Source organism: Diceros bicornis, chromosome 7 (genome assembly GCF_020826845.1).
Source record: "Diceros bicornis minor isolate mBicDic1 chromosome 7, mDicBic1.mat.cur, whole genome shotgun sequence".
Lineage (NCBI taxonomy): Eukaryota > Metazoa > Chordata > Mammalia > Perissodactyla > Rhinocerotidae > Diceros > Diceros bicornis.
The window spans coordinates 11,875,482-11,895,938 of record NC_080746.1 but is presented as its reverse complement, the minus strand read 5'-3'; the positions used below and the strand labels follow the sequence as shown (position 1 = coordinate 11,895,938).

The 20,457-nt window shown below is 35.8% G+C and overlaps 1 pseudogene; it reads right to left on the bottom strand.

Annotated features, from left to right (window-relative positions):
• Positions 1-17,313: 17,313 nt before the first annotated feature.
• On the bottom strand, positions 17,314-18,234 carry LOC131408170 (olfactory receptor 8B3-like; annotated as a pseudogene).
• Positions 18,235-20,457: the final 2,223 nt, after the last annotated feature.

The following is a 20,457-nucleotide window of genomic DNA, read 5'->3' as shown; positions in this document are numbered from 1 at the left end:
GAAGCACATAGAGCCAAATGCTTGTACACTGAATTGGAAAAAGATTAGTAAACTGTGAAAATGTTACAAGACAAAGGGTCTTGGGCTGGGATGAAGCGCCTTGGAAGGTAAGGGTTAGTTTGACAAGGTTTGTTTGCACAGATTTCTCTTGGCCTTGACTCCCCCATCTCTGGTGATAAGAATGTTTCTTTCCTCCTGGTGTAGGGAGGACTTCTTTCAGATGTGAATGTCTGCAGCTATAATTTTTTTCTGAGCACTGGCTTTGCTGTATCCCCTTAGTTTTGAGGCCATGTTTTTAGATCTTATTTTTAAAACCAGTTTTATACTTACAGAAAAATAGACAATATAGTACAGAGGTCTCATATATGCCTCTGCACACAGTTTCCCTAACACTAACATCTTACGATAATATGATACATTCATTACAGTAAAGGAACAAATATTGAGGCATTATATTAATTAAAGTCCATAATTTATTTAGATTTTCCTGGCTTTTACCTAATGTCTTTTCCAGTTCCAAGGGCACATCCAGGATGCCACGTTACATTTAGTTGTCATGTCTCTTTGGGCTCCTATTGGCTGTGACAGTTTCTCACTTTCCTTGTTTTTGATGACCTTAGCAGTTTTAAGAGTACTTGTCAGGTATATTGCAGGATGTCCTTCTATTGAAATTTGATGATTGTATCATGATTATACTGGACTTATGGCTTGGGAGAGGAAGATCACAGAGGTAATACCATTTTCATCACATTATATCAAAGATATAGGCTGTGTATGTGATTTATGAATGTTCATGTTGACCTTGATCACTTGGCTTAAGTAGCGTTTGTCAGGTTTCTCCACTGCAAAGTTGCTCTCCCCAACCCCAACGTCCACATTGTACTTTTTGGAAGGAAGTCACTATGAGCAGCCCACACTTAGGGAGTAGGAAGCTATTCTTCCCCTCCTTGAGAGCAGAGTATCTATATAATTTATTTGGAATTCTTCTGCATAGGAGATCTATTTCTTCCCCCATTTATTAATTTATTGAATTCTTTTATTTATATTCGTTTGACCACATGGATATTTACTTCATCCCTTAAGTTATAAACCGATACTACTTTCCTTACTTTGTTGTTCAAATTTTCCAGATTTGGCCATTGGGAGCTCTTTCGGTTGGCTCTTGTGCCCCTTTGGAAAACCCCCTTGATGTACGTGTGTGTGTGTGGAGAGCACTTCCTTACTTTCCGGCACTACAAGATATTCCAGGCTTATCTTGCTTGTCTCCTGCCCCAGTCATAGAACCAGCCATTTCTCAAAAAAACCTTGATTCTTTTATGTGGAAGAGTATTAGAAACCAAGATCTGGATGCTAGTTGTGCTCATTGCTACTGGGGTGTCATTTCTTTAAGGCCCTCTCAGTTGACAAGCAAAGAAATATGTTTTCATACTAACTAACATATATATATATATATATATATATATATATAAAACTATAAATATGTCTATAAGTGACCATCTTTATCTATATTAAGCTAAATGTGAGTACTTACTAATGTCTCCAACTTTAATTTACACATATCATTCTAGCCTCCTGTAAATTCTAGTTTATCTGTAAATTCCCACTCCAACAGTGAGAAACCTGGCTCCCACCTTCCACCATTCATTTACTCGGTTGTTCAATAACAGTATACATGTATAGCACTAGCAGAATTGTTAACCCACACCCCCATAGGAACCAACTTCACCAACTAGAATACAGTGCTTATGTGCAGTTCCTTTTGCTTTTAGTCTCACAAACTTCATTCATTTCTAGCACCTATTCCCATCACCCACTTCACTGGGGTTGTTTCATAAATTTGTAATGCACTTAGATTCCTTTTTCATTATCTTCATTCCTTCTAGAGCTTGCCCCACCTCATAAATAATTTTTTTAGATTTTCATACGTTAAGCTTCACTCTTTGTGCTGGAATGTTCTATGGGTTTTAAAAAATACATAAAGTCATTTATCCACCATTACCGTATCATATAGAATAGTTCCACGGTCTTAAATGTTCCAAATTTTCCTCTTAGTCATCCCTGCCTGCTCCCTCCAAAACCCTGACAATCCACTGATATTTCTGCTGTCTCTATAGTTTTGCCTTTTCCAGAATGTTATACAATTAGAAACATACAGCATCTAGATTTTCAGACTGTTTTTTTTTCCCTTGGAAATATGTACTGAAGGCTGCTCCATGTCTTTTTGTGGCATGATACTTTCTTTTTATCTCAGAATAATATTTCCTTATATGAATGTACCATAGTATGTTGATCCATTCACCTTTTTAAGAACATCTTGTTTCTTTGTAGTTTTTGGCATTCATAAATAAAGCTGCTTTAAATATTCACATGAAGGTTTATGTGTGGCTGTGAACTTTAAAATCAATTGAGTAAATATCTAGGAGCATGATTGCTAGATAGTAAGTTAAGATTATGTTTACTTTTGTAAGAAACTGCCAAAGTGGCTGTACCATTTGTATTACAATCAACAATGAATGAGAGCTCCTGTTGCCCCACATCCTCATGAGCATTTGGTACTGTCAGTTCTTCAATTTTAGTCATTCTAAATGTTATTCTTGTTGCTATTTTAATTTCAAATTATCTAAAAACAAATGATGTCAAGCAAGTTTTCAAATGCTTATTTTTCATCTGCATATTTCTTGAGGTGAGGTATTTGTTCAGATCTTTGGGGTTTTTTTATTAAGTTGTTTACTTATTGCTGAGTTTTAGAATTCTCTGTATATTGTGGATACAAGTCCTTTATAAGATATGTTTTGCAAATATTTTCTCTCTCCCTGTGGCTTGCTTTTCATTTTCTTAATAGTGTCTTTTACAGAGCAGAAGTTTTCAATTTGGATAAAGTCTAACTTATCAATTTTTTCTTTCATGAATCATGCTTTTATGTTGCATCTAAAAACTCATCACCAAACCCAAATTCTAATTCAACTAAATTCTGTCTTATGAGATTCTCTAGAAGTTTTGTAGTTTGCATTTTAAATTAGGTCTAGGATCTATTTTGAGGGTTTCCTTTTTTGGAAATGTGTAAGGTCTGTGTCTAAATTCATGTTTTTGCTTATGGACATCAGATTTTTCCAGCATCATTTGTTAAAAAGAATATCATTTGTCCTTTGAATTGCCTTTACTCTTTTGTCAAAGATCAGTTGACTATATTTTGTAGGTCTATTTTGGGCTCTCTATTCTGATCCATTGGTCTATGTGTCTTTTCTTTCATCAATACCACACTGTCTTGATTACTGTTGTTTTATAATGAGTCTTGAAATTGGATAGTGTCTGTCCTACAACTTTGTTCTCCTTCAGTATTATATTTGATATTCTAGGTCTTTTGCCTTTCCATATAAACTTTAGAGACAGTTTGTTGATATCCACAAAAGCTTGCTGAGATTTTGATTGGGATCACATTGAATCTATAGGTAAATTTGGGAAGAATTAATGTCTTACATTATTGAATCTTCTAATCCATGAACATGGAATATCTTCCCATTTATTTAGATCCTTTTTGATTACTTTTATTAGGGTCATGTAGCTTTCGCATATAGATCTTGTACATATTTTGTTAGATTTATACCTAAGTACTTCTTCTTTTAGGGGGGAGAGTGTAGGTGTATTAATATGAATAGTATTGTGTCTTTAATTTCTAATTCCAATTATCCAGTTGCTAGTATGAAGGAAAACAATTGACTTTTGTATGTTAACTTTGTATCCTGTGACTTTCCTATAGTCACTTCTTAGTTCCAGGAGGCGTTTTTGTTCACTTGCTTGTTTTTGTAGTTGCTGCTGTCAATGTTGAGGGATTGTTTACAGAGACAATCATGTCATCTGAGAACAAAGATAGTATTTTTTCTAAAATGTATAAGTACCAAACTTTTTAAAGGTATCATTCCAGGAAGCAATACTGACTCGAATATTAATGAATTTGAAAAAATTTATCTCAGTGTCCTTTGTCCTAAAGAAAATGTAAATTGAAGCTATAATGAGATGCCACTGTATACATATCAGAATGGCTAAAATTAATAAGACTAACAATACCAAGTGTACATGTGAATGTGAAACAATGGGAACACTCATATACTCCTGTTAGCAGAGAAAAATGGTACAAGTACTTTGGAAAACAAATTAGTGTTTTCTAATAAAGTTACACATACATGTAGTCTCTGATCTAGACATTTCTCTTCTAGTTCTATATCCAAAGAAATTAGTGCAGATATAAAAAAAAATTGTGGGGTGGGAGGATGGCAAAAGGGGTAAAAGGGCACATACGTATGGTGATGGATGGCAACTAGACGTTTGGTGTTGAACACAATGCAGTCTATACAGAAGTCAACATATAATGATGCATATCTGAAATTTATAATATTATAAACCAACATGACCTCTTAAAATAAATTTTTTAAAAAACTTGCACAAGAATGTTCACTGAACTTTTGTTTATCATAGCCAAATTTCCATCAGTGAGAGAATAGATTAGTAAATTGTGGAAAATACATTCAATGAGATAATTCTCAGGAAATAATATTCTGATACATGCACCAATATGGTTGAAATACAAAAATCATGATGTTGAACAAAGAAAGCAGGCAGAAAAGAGTATAAACAGTATGATTTTATTTATAAGATTTTTAAGAACAGGCAAAACTGCTCTAAAGTGGTAGAAATTAGAGCAATGGTTACCTAAAGTGGTGCATGGGGATTGGCTATTGACTGAAAAGGGACATGAGGGAAATTTCTGGAGTCATGGAAATGTTCCATATTTTTTCTGAGTAGTGATTAAATGACTTTATATTTAGGTAAAAGTTTTCAAGCTGTAGACTTCATATTTGTGTATTTTCCTGTATGTAAACTATGCCTCGTTAAATAAACTTTGAAGTATTTTTGTAAATGTTGTATTTATAAGTAAAATTTATTTGTGTAAAGATTTGTAGAGCCAATATTTTAAGCAAGATATCATTCAGTAGATCTATCAGAACTTATTAAGGAAAATTAGTGTGTGATTTTTGTAACACATGTTTGAAGGCATATTAGCGAAGACATCCACCTAAAGTATGACTATACAGTGAAGGTCTCCTGACCACTTAATCTAATTTGAGAATAAAGTTGACTACATAAGATATTTAACAACTTTTGTATCTGGTATTATTGGGCTAGGTTATTGGGATGTAACCACCCACTGAAAACAGCTAAAAACACTGAGTAAAATATTCTACAATATTCTATTATGACTCCGTTTGTGGTTACATAGATTTTTGCATTATTTATTAAAATAAAAATGTATGTTTTATGAACTTTTCAATATCATGTTATATTTGATGACAAAAGCAGAAAATCTGATGTATTCATTATATACTATCTTAATGTAAATTATTCAAAAGTCAAAAATATCTTTCTTAAAAGAGATACGTGATTTTTTTTATTAGATAATATTCGTAAAATATAGTCATAATTCTAATGAAAATTTGTACCTGCTTCTGGAACATAATTTCTTTATATCAGGCTTTGTGCTTGAAATAGTTATTTGCAATTCCTGATCAAGAATTTCTCATAATTATATCTCCAATTTCTTTTATAATCATCATCAGTGAGAAATTTTGAATGCAGAAGTGACAGAGATTTAAATGCTTTTTACCACCATTTAAAACTTTGCAATTGAAATTATACTTAAATAATATAGCAGTTCTTTTATTTCATTGACAAATTAAACGTTGAATCATTTTCACTTTTTCATTTCAAATGTTTCAAAATAACAAAGAAGCCTTAATTTGCAGAAGGCTTGTGCATTCTTAGAGCAATCACATTGCAACTAGTTTAGATGCCAATAAAATGATACAGTGGCTGGAAATGGACAGAAGTATCTGAAATGGAAAGACAAAGATTGGGGCATCTGCCTAGAGCAGTGAACGTCAGGTTTCCCTGCCTGGCCTCCCACCACCACAGACTGCAGCACCTAAGGCTGAGCACTGTGCTCTCTGGGCACCCGAAACAAACTCCTCCAGCAGCATCATAGGCCTTTTGTCCACAATGGGCACTGTCCCTCTGCAGGTGGTAGCGGTTGCTGGTGACAGGTGGTGGAGCACCTTTTTGGTTGGGCTGTTGAAATAAAGCAGCGAATGCCTCACTTGGTTGACCATTGTTGCCTCCAGCCAACGCATGATACATACCGTCCCATCAGACACGTTCCACTCTTGCCGTCCCAAAGCATCTATCTAGGCTATGCTCTAGTCTCTATGTCTTAACATGTATTCATATGGAGATTCCATACAAATGAAACAAACTTTTTCCCAATTACAATTGTGTTTATGAAGCACATACAGAAGGATAATAAAGCCATATATGACACTATTCATATCTTCAAGAAATTCATCAATTTAAAGATATATTTATTCGAATATCTGAAAGTTGTCTTTAAAAATGCTTAATATATTGAAACAATTTTTACTTCAAAATTTCTAATTTTATTAATTTAAAATATCACTATTTTATTTTTAATCATTTTAGTTTTATGTGGATTGTGATTTTAACTTAAAAAATTGATATTTTTTGCCAGTAGATCAAAAGAATGTAAAGTTAACTTATAAAATAAGCCTGTTGATTTATAGTGCTAAGCCAGACATTTTGCTGACTCAAATTGCCATCAGGGAATGCTGGGGACTTGGATATCACATTCAGACTAGAAGAAATGTGTCATGCCTGTAACTCATATTGTGCCTAGATGAACCAACATACACCAAAAAAGTGTATGAAACTGGTAAGGCAGGGATATACATGGCCTCTTATTTGAATGGACAGCACCAATCGTTCATGGGGGTTTGTGTCTCTCCCTACTTTTTGTTCTGCTTTCTTCTACTCCATTTTAATCTCAGATGGGCACTTCCCATGTAGTGAAAATAAGACTGCCCGAATCCTATATTTAATCTTACTAATTCAGTAACTCCAAGGAGGAAAAAAAGTTCATTATAAATAATTTCGGCAAAAAAGACAATAGTCAAATAGCTATTTCTGACTAATTACTGTCACTGGGGTTTGGGATGTGCTGATTGCACAGGGTTATGTCTTGTGAGATGGGCAAGTCGATCCATCTAAATCACATAAAATGTGTCCCCTGTATCAGACAAATTCCAGTCCAAAAAAATAGCATACTATGTACTTCCTACAGAGGATATTTTTTAAAAAGAATTGGATATACAGACATTATAAGGAGGAAAGAGCAAAAAAATGAAACAGAGAAAATATAAAGACCAATATTTATGTATATATTTTCTAAAATATAAAGAAAATATAAATACGGGACTAATAGCTACCACTCCCATAACTAGTGGTACAAACAGAAAGAAGAACGTTATCTAGATTCTAGAATCTCAGAGAAGAAGCTCTATAGGATTGGTGCTTGGATTAATGGAGTGTTTGGAGGTTCCCCACAGCTAGTACTTTGACCTCTGAAGTAGAGGGTCTACCCAGAGGGTGCAGGGTCCAAAATGGAAGAAGATCAACAAGAAGGCCTGACAACTCAAGGGGCACAGCCCAAGTAATGAAGTGAGGGAGGATGGTACAGTTGGTAAGGCAGTTTTGTCCACCTACTGACTATGTATATAAAAGTTGCAGCAAGTTAGACATATTTTCATGTGCTTGTTGGCAATTGCACACTTTCCTTTGAGATTTGTCTTTCAAATTATTTGTCCATTTATGAGATGGTCTTTTTATCATTGAGATATCTTTTAATTATTGTTATATACTCTAGATATAAAACTTTCATCAGATATATGTATTACAAATATTCTTCTAGTCTGTAGCTTGCCCATGAATATTTTTTGATAAATAGATGTTCTAATATAAATGAATTTCATTATATCTTTTTCTTTCTTTAAGGTTTAGTGCTTTCTTTTAGGTTTAGAATATGTCTAAGAAATCTATGCCTACACCAATATACTTTTCTGTTTTCTTCTAGAAGATTTATGTTTAAGCTTTATGTGTATAGTTTTGATCCATGTAAAATTAATTTTTGTGTATGGAGTGAGATAGAGATCAAAGTTCATTGTTTTCCTCATGAATAGGTAGTATTTCCAGCATCAATGGCTTAGAAGATTTTCTTTTACCCATGGATTTATTTAGTTCCTTGGTCAAAAATCAATTGACTCTGTAAGTGAGGATCTGTTTTTGAATATTCTATTCTGTCCTATGGATTTATTTGTCTTGCTGTGTAACAAAACCAATTGGTCTTGATTATCAGAACCTAAAACTGGGTTTTAAAATCTCTTAGTGTAAGTCCACTGTGTCATTTAGAGCTCCCCAAGAAATAGATTCCAAGAAATGATTAGACTTGCAAGACATTTATTGTGGTAAATGCCTGTGAAGGATAAAATGAGAGGGAGTGGGAGTCAGCAATAAATTCTTCAGACCAAAATGAAAATGTGACGCCTAAGAAAGGAGACAGAGAAAGAAGGATTGAGTAAGATAATCTCAGATCACAGTGCAGTTCTAAAAAGTCTCAGTCAGGATGATAGCAAGTCCCTAAAGAAAGACTGCCTATCAGAAGAAACCTGTGTCACACAGAAATTGGTCAGCTCCTATGTGAAAATTATGCTAAACCATTGGCTGAGGACATCTCCCAGTAAGTATGGACTCTGCCTGAACACTGTGGTGTTTCCAAAGGAGCATGAGCTATAGACTTTCAGTGAATGATGTTCCCCACAACTGGTTCTCTTGAGCAGCAGTTAGCAGCACCTCTCTGTGGATGCCACGTTCTACTCCCAAAAAGAAATTATACCCCAAAGTTCTTTCTGACTTGTTATTGTTATTTATTATTATATTTTATTATTTATAACATTAAATTTATTATTGTTGTTATTCAAACAATATAATTCAATTTGACAAGCATTTCTCGACCCTCCACTTGTTTGATATTCTAAATATATAAACAGAAAAATCATTGCAGAAATAGGGAATTCATAGCAAAAAGCACCTAGTTAAATGTATTTATTGTCTTCTTGGTGAGACAAGGTTTAAGTAATTTCACAAAATGTTTCTAGAAATATAGTTTATCATTAATATACACTTTTATTCATGATAAACCTCACTAAATAAGTAAAACAATGGTTAACATGATTCTCCTAACCCTATGTGTAGTATTTTCCATGAGTGGTAAAAAACAAACTTTGCAGTAAGAACTATATGATGTTTTTCAAAATATGCGCTGTCATTTTAGATAGTAATGAATGCAGGTTTTATAATACACTACCCATCCCCATTATTGGATCTTGAGATACATACGCATTATTCCTCTAATCATCCTTTCTTAATGCTGTGCTTGGCAATAAACAGTGGAGTTATATGCATTTTTTTGAATATTAAACACATTTCATTGGGCTGACAGAAGCACTCAGAAGTAGGTGATAAGTGGAACAGATTTTCCTGTTCTCAAAGAGAATAAGAAAAATCAGAATAATAAATGGAAAAGTGGTAAGAAAAATAGAACAAAAAGACAACATCAGGGGATCTGATCCTGCTTTGAGGCGTATACACAATTAGCTATGAAGATATTTCTTTGAATCCTTCTGCCTATTTGTACCAGTAACAATACTGTTAAGAATGAGAATTCTTCTGTGTTTGGCACTTCTGTGTCTAGATCAGCAAGCTCTAATTTTAACTTTGTGTATTTATGAAACTCACCATATTTGTTCAGATTCAGAATAGCCCAGGAGACAAAAGGAGTTTGAAAAAATAATTTAAAAAATTAGTACATGGGGGCCGCCTGGTGGCTCAGCGGTTAATTGTGGCCCGGGGTTCGCAGGTTCGGATCCTGGGCGTGCACTGACGCACTGCTTGATAAGCCATGCTGTGGCACCGTCTCATATAAAGTAGAGGAAGATGGGCATGGATGTTAGCCCAGGGCCAGTCTTCCTGAAGAAAAAAGGAGAGGATTGGCATCAGATGTTAGCTCAGGGCTAGTCCTCCTCACAAAAAAAAAAAAATTAGTGCAATTGTTCCTTTTATGAAGATGCTATTAGTTATGTAGTAAACTGGTGCAAGATGAAGGTGATAGAAGCAAAAATTGAGACAAGATAAGCTATAAGGGAAATGATAAGACAGGTCTATGACACTACAAATAACATAATCTGTAGAAGCAACATGGTTATAGACAAATCTCAACTTGGAAAAACACCAATAAAAATTAAACAAAAAGTTGAATGACTTTACATTATTCCTGCTTCTAATTAGAACATGTTTCTCTTCTGGATTTTAATCAGGGCTTTCCTCAGTACAACTTTGATATCCTTGTTCCTCATACTCTAGATCAAGGGATTGAACATGGTCTCCACATTTGTATAGAAAACAGAAGATTTTCCTGCTCCATAGATCCAGGTGATGAATATTTAAGATACATGAAAGCTGCTGATCCAAAAAAAAGAGTAATGATGTGGGAACTACGGGTACTGAAGTCTTTTGATCTTCCTTAAGTGGATTTGATGTGAATGATGCTAGTGATGATAAAGATGTAAGAACCTAGGATGATAGTACTGGGTACTGTGATATTAATTCCCATAACAACGAGAACTACTACTGAGTGACAAGGACTTTCCCTTATTCGAGTCTTTATAAGCTAAATAAAGCAAAGGGCATCAAAACTTTGCCTACAGCATGAAGGATACTGCTTCCATACAATAATTACTGCTGGGAAAACCAAAGAGAAAAAGGAGAAGTTGGTACTTGGTCAGAATGATCCTTGTCTCGTCTCAACATTTCTTCATTCACTTGAACATTTCCCTCACCAGTAAAATTGAAGGCAGTGACCCTAGCTACCTGGTGCTGGCCTCTAATGCGGATTAGAACTGTTGGGATGGAAATGAGAGCAATGTTTCTAATCCAAAAATAAGAGACCAGAGTCTAGAAGAGGTTAAGTTACTGCCTCATGCCACGGAGTAAAAGCAGTAAAGCTAGAAGGCTGATAGTTCCATCCATGGAGAGGGAACTTACTGACTGATATGATGCATCCCTTGAGACCCCTAATCCATCTCTGATCCTTCCTGAGCCCCCCTCAAGAAATACTTTTACCAATTTTACTTGAGTCTCAGGACTGCAATAACAGAAAACAAAGTAGCGTATCCTAGATCCTTGGACTTCCATCTTGAAAAGGAGAACATTAATATAAATGGAATTCAAAAAATGACCCTCCTTAGGCTAAAAAATGTTGGTGCTTCCTTATCATTGTTGTTACCCCTGTGGTCCTGGAAGGGCAACTTCAGGCTCTGAGGTTTGGTTCCTTTGATTCTAAGAGGATGCAGCCCACACTAAATTTCTGATTTGCCCTGGAAATCCTTCAAAACTGTAGATCATAAGTTCTGATTATGACTTTCAGTCTTCTCAAGCAGACAAAAATAAACAATCTTTATTGTTACAATTTTGCTTCTTTGAAGGACACAGAAGATCTAAAGTGTAATGATGCAATGCATTCAGTTATCAACAGGACAGAAGCTTGCTCAGTCTCTTCCCCAGGGAACAGATTCTAGGTGTAATGAGGGAACTAGGGAATTGTGATTACATGCAGGGCCATAATCTGTCTTTAGTTCCCTAGGGACCCAAAATTTTACTCAAGTTTTCCCTTCACTATAGGGAGTGTACATGCCCTGAGGAAGAGCCAAAACTAAACTCCCATTTCCTTCATACGATGGCACAAGAGGAAGCCCTGGAAACTCCTACCCTCAAGAACTTGTTGATTCAAAAACGATTCATGTACAGATTCCCTTTGTGAGAAATCGAGATACTAGGTAAGGGGTCTTGCACCCAGTTCAAGCTTCAAGATGTCCTCTTCTCTTAATATCTATCCTTACACAGCACCTTGTGATTGGATCAAAATCCTTCATTTCCTAGCTTCTTCCTGGGGGAGAGGAAGAGGTGCAGTATGCCTCCAATGTCCCAACTTTTCTTGGTGCTGTCCAGAAGACTGGCTTCTGGATAGCCTGTGTCAGAAAGCTGAGGAACACAGAACACAGTATAATTTAGCTGCCTATGGTGAGAGAGAACCAAGATGGTGGTTTGGGCTGAAAGTTGTCATAGCTCCTCCCCCTGCCTCAGCACAGAGTTAGCATTGAAAACTGTTTTCTTCCAGCTTCTCCCTGGTGAAGGGGAAAGGTGCTCCATGCATGAATTATCCAAATTATATGGGGTCGCCTGAGGAATAGGCTTCAGTCTTGCTTATTTTAGAGCACTGATGGGACCTGGCTCACTCTGCATGCCTGAGGGGTCGCTAGGAACAAAGAAGGCGGGTTGGACGAACACAAAGTTTAAGAGGCCTCCAGTCTCTAGCCAGGCTTATTAGTGTGGATCTTATCCAGCACAGAGATGGTCCCTGAAGATTAGGACAGGTGGCTGTTTTGTCTAATGTGCAGACACCAATGCAGAGAGTTCATGAAAATGACACATCAAAATATTTTCCAAAAAGGAACAGGATAAATCTCCACAAACTGACACTAATGCAATGGACGTATGAGATTTATCGGATAGAGAATTCAAAATAAATATCGTGTTGATGCTCACTGTAGTCAGAGAACAATACAAGAACTGGGTGAAAATGTCAACAAAGAGACAGAAAACTTAAAAATACTAAACAGAGACCATGGCGCTGAAGAATACAACTGAACTTAAAAATTTACTAGAGGGGGTTCAACAGAAAACTAGATCTAACACAAGAAAACATCTTTGAATTTTAAAAAGTGTCATTGAAAATTGTTCAGTCAGAGGGGCAAAACAAAAACGAATGAAAATTAGTGAAGAAAGCTTAAGGGACCTATTGGACACTATCAAGGGGATCAATATACACATTATAGAAACCCCAGTAGTAAAAGAGAGTGAGAAAGGACCAGAAAGCTTATTAAAAGGGAAAAAAAACACTGAAAAATCCCCTAAACATGGCAAATTCCCATTGCTGTGACCTATTTTTAGAAAGATAAATCCTACAAAAAATGCATTATGAATATATACACACAATGACTAAGGCTCAACGTCTTCTTCACACTCCCCTTTACTTAACTGAGCCAGCCTGACTTCATCTTCAGACTCAGGTCTATCCTGATTTCCAGGAGCAATGCTTATCCAGGAAGGTGAGTTATAAATGCTCTAACCCAATGTTCTGGGACTCAACACAGGTACTTATTGCTGAGTTATATCTAAACTGGAATTACAATTGTGATACCTGGTTCTGATTCAGTCATTGTGGTTTATAATTCCTCTAATGATTGAAGCACAGTCTTTTCTCTATGCCTAAACATTTCCATATTTCTATATTTCATATTTTTTCATTACAGATATCAAAAATAATGCCTGAAGAATTTCTTCAAAGAAAGACTTTGTGAAGAAAGTAGAAAGGGTTAAGAAAATGAAATTATGTAATGTGAAATGAGAACTACACCCTCTTTACATTCACGTAAACAATAATAATGACATATAACCTACTACAAATCTATACAATGGGATTGTACATTGACCTTCTTCCTCCCACAGACACTGGTGGAAATTCTTCACTGAGTGTGGTAAAGGGATTGTTTCTGCCCTGGACGGTTCTGGCCCGGGTTACTCCGTACATTAGTCCACCTCTGCTGCTTTCTTCTGTGTGAGCCATTCTGTACTAGGAAGACTGTTCGTGTGTATTTAGGCTTTTATTCTCAGTCTTTGCTTATGGATTAGCTCAATATTTACTTTAAGTAGAGGCAAAAGCTAAATTTTGTAATCTTAATTTATTGTGAAATTTAGCATAAATACATATCAAAGTCTACAAAATCTACTTCAACCATTACATAAAATGAACAGCTTATAACAATGATGTAGATCTAAAATAGAATATTGTCAACATCCCAGAGCCCTCTATGTGCCCCTGCTTGATAGTAGCTCCATTTATTCTTCCATTCTCCATCTTGACTCTGTTGCAATCACTCTCTGGCTTTTCTTTATAGCTTCACCACTTAAGTAGGTCCTCATGGTCATCTGCATCCAACCCAAGAAGGAGGAAGAGAATGTGGAAATGATTACTATTGTCTACGATTCTGTATGTCCATTTACTGTATAGGCTAGTGTAAAATGAGAACATATTCACACATTCTAAATTAGCAAAAGAGCTGTCAAATATAAAACGTGAGAGATACTTTCTTGATTTTTCTTATTTTAGCATTTGCTTTTATTTGTGTTGTGAAGCATTTTTATTCACTAAAACCATTGGTCATGTTTCACTGATATTTACAGTAGGGAGTATTTTGTATAATATTGATAACAATATCTTGATAGATTTAGAATCAAAACACCAAAGTCCTAATCTCAGGTCGATCACTTAAAAGTTGTGATCTTGAACTAATTGTGAACATATCTGAGAATCAATTTCATCATCTATTAAATGAGAACTAAGATTCCCTCTCGTGACTTTCTCACATTAATTCCCTGGCGAATACATGCACTTAGAAATGTGACATTGCAGGAAAAACTGAAACACATTTTATAGATGTTATATTAATATTTATATTAACCTCTCTATTAATATTTAAAGTGGTTTAAAAAATAAATGAATAAAAAATAAAGTGGTTTAATTTAACTTGATGTCAGAGACAGACTTGAAACAGCCCAGGTGATTGTCCCAGCCTTCCCACTCACTGAGGAGGATGCGAGTCTCTGTCTCAGAATGTAAAACTACCCCACACTTGAGTGCAATTTTACTGTTTAAAGGGGCATAATTTGTACTACAAAGCCCTGTGTATAAACCAACTACTTCATCCAGTGCTCAGCTCATAATACAGTGAAATGTCTCAATGCTCGAGAGACAAACCAATTATACCACATTTAGTGAAAAATCCCACATCTGACCCCAACATGGACACTAATTCAACAAAATAAATTTTAAGAAGTAATTTTAACTATATAAGACTGATTTTAGAATCTATCTATATGTAGCATGTAGCTCTACTTTGTTGCGTTATGAAAATCTGCATTTACATCTTTCTCTTACTGTGATTTATTTATATTTGTGACATATAGCCCAAGGCTACACATTGCTAGGCACATGTAGGTACAAAATTCTTATATGTGTGTGTGTGTGTGAAAGATTAGTGAACAGATTTAAGACACACATGTGACCAACTAAAATGATGATAAAATATATAACAGAATGGGTGCACCTCTGCAACGTCTACAAAGGTTCCCAAATAGCGTGGATATTACGTAGTTTTTGACATACACTTTTTTTCAATCAGGAAAATTAATTTTATCAAAACAGATAGTAAGTAAAAGAAAAGCAAAAGGAAAACTCCAGCCAAGATCAACTATTGTATATAAATAGAACTTGTTAAGTGAAAATCAAGCATGTTGATATGTGATCAGGGGATGTGGTATGAGTGGTCACTTAAAACCATAAGTCAAAAATTTAGCAATACTGAACATCTAAAAAACAAACAAGCCCACAAACCAGTTATGTTAAATTTCACAATCCTTAAATCTTGGGGACATTAGAAAACTGGTAAAATAGTAAATATTCTTAAAGTTATCTTAGAAATATTTAAATTATCACTTGATTAAGGATTTTTATAGTAGTTACCTTTTTATCTTTCTCAAAAGAAAAATAATCCAACATCCTATTACAGAAAAGAAATCATCACAATTTGCATTATTCACTAAATATTCTTTTCAAGTTGTCATTGTTCTCCCAGCTGCAATTTGAGGTTTTTCTACCTTAAAATCCATAGGGAAGTAGCATATGGAAGACAACAAAAACAGGAATGATTTAGTTGTTCTCAGGTCCTCCAACCCTATGGGTTTAACTTTTTTCTTATCCAGACAAGTCTTGTGGTTTCCATAATATTTTTAAGGCCTTCCAGAAAGGAAATGAAAGTCATAGAAAGGGCTTTCTTTTTCCCATTATTTCACTTTTTAAATTCCTTCATCCTAAGTTGAGTTTTGATTACCACACACTATTTTATCTCCTGAAGTTGCTGTTCTTTCTTTTCATGGTTCCCTCCAAATGTGGTCACCAATTTTGACCTTCATCCCCAAAAACACTATTAATGTATGGTCATGGCACATGGTAAGTTTTATCAAAGCTTTATGGACAGTGGAGGATAATTACAGTATCTAAAGAACAGGGTATAAATTCAAATTGTAATGCAGTTTTAATCTCATGGTCCTTTCTCTACAGAGGGACTTCCTGTTTATTGGTCATCAGTTTTTTGAGTCCTGGCTTCACGGTCTGTTGCTGGGCTCCTTCCTCTCCCATGCCTTATTCTCTGAATTTCAAGCACTTGCAAACATTCTAAAATCTTTTTTTTTTTCATTTTTCAGAAAAAGTCAGCTCCCTATTTAAGCCAATCATCCCTCAACTATCTTAGCCCGATAGGACTTTTCTTTTACAAGAAAAAGAACCATCAAACTTTTTTCCTAAACCAAAAAACTAAAACCTCTACACTGAAAGACAATTGTATACAATCCAACAAAGCACAGTCAACTTTCAAAACAGAAAAATTTTCACATATTTCATGATTACTGAAATAAAAATAATAAGATGAAGTAGATGAAAAGTATTCTTTGAAGAGTAGTGGACTGGAAATCAGGAGCCTAACAGTATCCAGGTTTTTACGTTAAGATGCTATATGACTTCGATCATTAACTTCTCTGAGCTTTGGTACCATGTCTATACAATAAATATACATTGACGATCTATTATGTGTCAGTTTCAAATTCACAAAGGTAAATATGAAGTCTCTGCCAAAAGAAGCTTAATGCATAGTGTTTACAGCCAGAAAGTAGATTATATTTTATAGATTTTATATAATCTGCTATATCTGTGAAACACTGACATTTAAAGGGGGCACATTCCTGGCCAGTGGAGGATGTAAAGAAAGGAGTAGAAGCAGAGCATCGGATCCTGATTCCAATAGCACATTATAAGTGGCAGATAGAAACTTCCCAATGGCACAACATCACACTAATGTTACTTTACTTGATCATTTGCAGAACCATTTACCTTTTTCCAAGAGAGTAAAAGAAACTCCATAATGACAATGCAAAAAGCAGAGATAAATTTATTCTTTAATGTTATTCTTGAACAGGTAAAATGGTGACAAGGAGAAGAAATTGTGAAATGATGAGGAAGGAAGATCTACTATTAAAAAATTGAAGACAAGTGGAGAGAAGACTCAAATCTCCTTTGCCATGGTAACAAAGATATAGCATAAGAAGGCTTTCACTTAAACTATTGTAATAAAACAAGCAGAATCTATCAGTCCTAAACTACATGTACAAAGACACTGCTTCTGATCAACACTTTCTCCTACTCAGGGTTTTTCTCAGAACAATTTTAACATCTTTGTTCCTCAAACTGTAGATTAAAGGGTTCATTGTGGGAACCATATTAGCATAAAAGACAGAGGAAATTTTTCTCTCATCCATAGACCCAGATGGTTTGAGATACATAAATGAACATGATCCAAAAAAGAGAGAAACAGTAATTATGTGGGAACTGCAGGTGCTGAAGGCTTTGGACCTGCCCTCCATGGAGCTGACGCGGAGCATGCTGGAGAGGATAAAACCATAACAGACAGAGATGGGAACACTAGGCACAATGATGTTGATGCCCACCACAATGAAATTTACCAGCTCATTGATGTTGGTGCTCATGTAGGAGAGCTGGAGCAGAGGGAGGAGGTCACAAAAATAATGGTTCATGGTGTTTGCATCACAGAGTAACCTCAGCATGCATCCAGTGTGGGCCATGGCACCAGAAAATGCCGTCAAGTATGAAGCAAGCATAAGGCTGGAACACACTTTAGGGGACCTGGTAACATTATACAAAAGTGGGTTACAGATGGCCACATAGCGGATCATAGGCCATTGATGTCAGCATATAGCATTCAGAAATGACAAAAAAAGAGAAAAAGTAGAGCTGGGTCATGCATCCCATGTAGGAGATAATATTCTTTGATACAAAGTTAGGTGTATTTTGGGTGTAATCACAGAAGAATAACAGAGGTCTATTAAAGACAAATTAAACAGAAAAAAGTACATGGGAGTGTGTAGGTGTGAATTCAGCCCAATTAGAGTTATCAAACCCATATTTCCCAGCACAGTGACCATATACATTACTAGAAACAGGAAGAACAGGGGTAGCTGGAGATCTGGTTAGTCTGTTAATCCCAACAGAATGAATTCAGTCACAAAAGAGCTATTTCCAGGAGCCATTCTTCTTCAAGGGGATCTGTGAGTACAGGAAAAAAAGGGTTACGTTAGAGGAAAACCCAGCTCTTCCCACAGTATTTTGTCCTACAAAAGGGTATATACGCTAGGAATATCTGAGACTAGCCCAATCCGGACCCATGGAGTCTGCCTTTCCCATTATCGTGATACTGAATGACACTAATTTTCCCTCTGTTAGAGCCTTTAAAAGCTAAACATATCAAAGGGCATCATTAACTTATTCTATAGAGGGAAGGCCAGTGCTGGCATTTCCAAACATTACTGCTGAAAAGGGAGGTGCTCAACCTCAACAACCTGATGCTGGCATCTAATGCAGATTAGACTTGGTAGGTTGGAAATGAAGAAGGTTGTTTCTAATTCAAAATGAAGGGACCAATGTCTAGGAGAGATTAAGTTACTGCCCCACGTCACAAAGTAAAAGCCATAAATGTAGAGGACTGCGAGTTCCGTCCAAGGGGAGGGAACTTACTGACTGAGAAACTGCACCCTCTGAGCCCGTTAATGTTTCTAAACATTCCCTGTTCTTTCCTGGAACAGATGCTTCCTCCAGTTTCACTTGAGTCTCAGAATTGCATAAAATGGGAAAGAAAGGGCCAGATCTTAGATCTCAGGAATTTCATGACACAACAAAAGGGACATTCACATAAATGGGATTTAGAAACTCACCATCCTTAGGCCAGAAAACCTCAATGCTTCCTTTATTTTTTTTTTAATTTTTTGTTTATTGCAGTAACATTGGTTTATAACATTGTAAAAATTTCAAGTGTACATCATTATACTTCTATGTCTGCATAGATTACATCATGTTCACCACCAAAATACTAATTACAACCCATCACCGCACACATGTACCGAATTATCCCTTTCACCCTCCTCCCTCCCCCCTTCCCATCTGGTAACCACCAATCCAATCTCTGTCTCTATGTGGTTGTTTATTGTTGTTATTATCTACTACTTAATGAAGGAAATCATACGGTATTTGACCTTCTCCCTCTGAATTATTACACTTTGCATAATACCCTCAATGTCCATCCATGTTGTCACAAATGGCTGGATTTCATCGTTTCTTATGGCTGAGTAGTATTCCATTGTGTATATATACCACAGCTTCTTTATCCATTCATCCCTTGATGGACACTTAGGTTGCTTCCAAGTCTTGGCTATTGTGAATAAAGCTGCAATGAACACAGGGGTGCATGTACCTTTACAAATTGGTGTTTTCAAGTTCTTTGGATAAATACCCAACAATGGAATAGCTGGATCATATGGTAGTTCTATCCTTGATTTTTTGAGGAATCTCCATAGTGTTTTCCATAATGGCTGCACCAGTTTGCACTCCCACCAGCAGTGTATGAGAGTTCCCTTCTCTCCACATCCTCTCCAACACATATTGTTTCCTGTCTTGTTAATTATAGCCGTTCTGACGGGCATGAGGTGATATCTCATTGTAGTTTTGATTTGCATTTCCCTGATAGTTAGTGATTTTGCACATCTTTTCATGTGTCTGTTGGCCATCTGTATATCTTCTTTGGAGAAATGTCTGTTCAGGTCTTTTGCCCATTTTTTAATTGGGTTGTTAGTTTTTTTGTTGTTTAGATGCATGTGTTCTTTATACATTTTGGAGATTAAGCCCTTATCAGATGTATGGTTAGCAAATATATTCTCCCAATTGTTAGGTTGTCTTTTCGTTTTGTTGATGGTTTCCTTTGCTGTGCAGAAGCCTTTTAGTTTGATGTAGTCCCATTTGTTTATTTTTTCTACTGTTTCTCTTGCCCGGTCAGACATGGTGCTTGAAAAGATGTTGCTAAGACCGATGTCGAAGAGCGTACTGCCTATGTTTTCTTCTAGAATTTTCATAGTTTCAGGTCTTACATTCAAGTCTTTAATCCATTTGGAGTTAATTTTTGTGTATGGTGTAAGGTAACGGTCTACTTTCATTTTTTTGCATGTGGCTATCCAGTTTTCCCAACACCATTTGTTGAAGAGACTTTCTTTTCCCCATTGTATGTTCTGGGCTCCTTTGTAAAAGATTAGCTCTCCATAGACGTGTGGGTTTATTTCTGGGCTTTTGATTCTATTCCATTGATTTGTGTGTCTGTTTTTGTGCCAGTACCATGCTGTTTTGGTTACTACAGCTTTGTAGTATATTTTGAAATCAGGGAGTGTGATATCTCCAGCTTTGTTCTTTTTTCTCAGGATTCCTTTAGC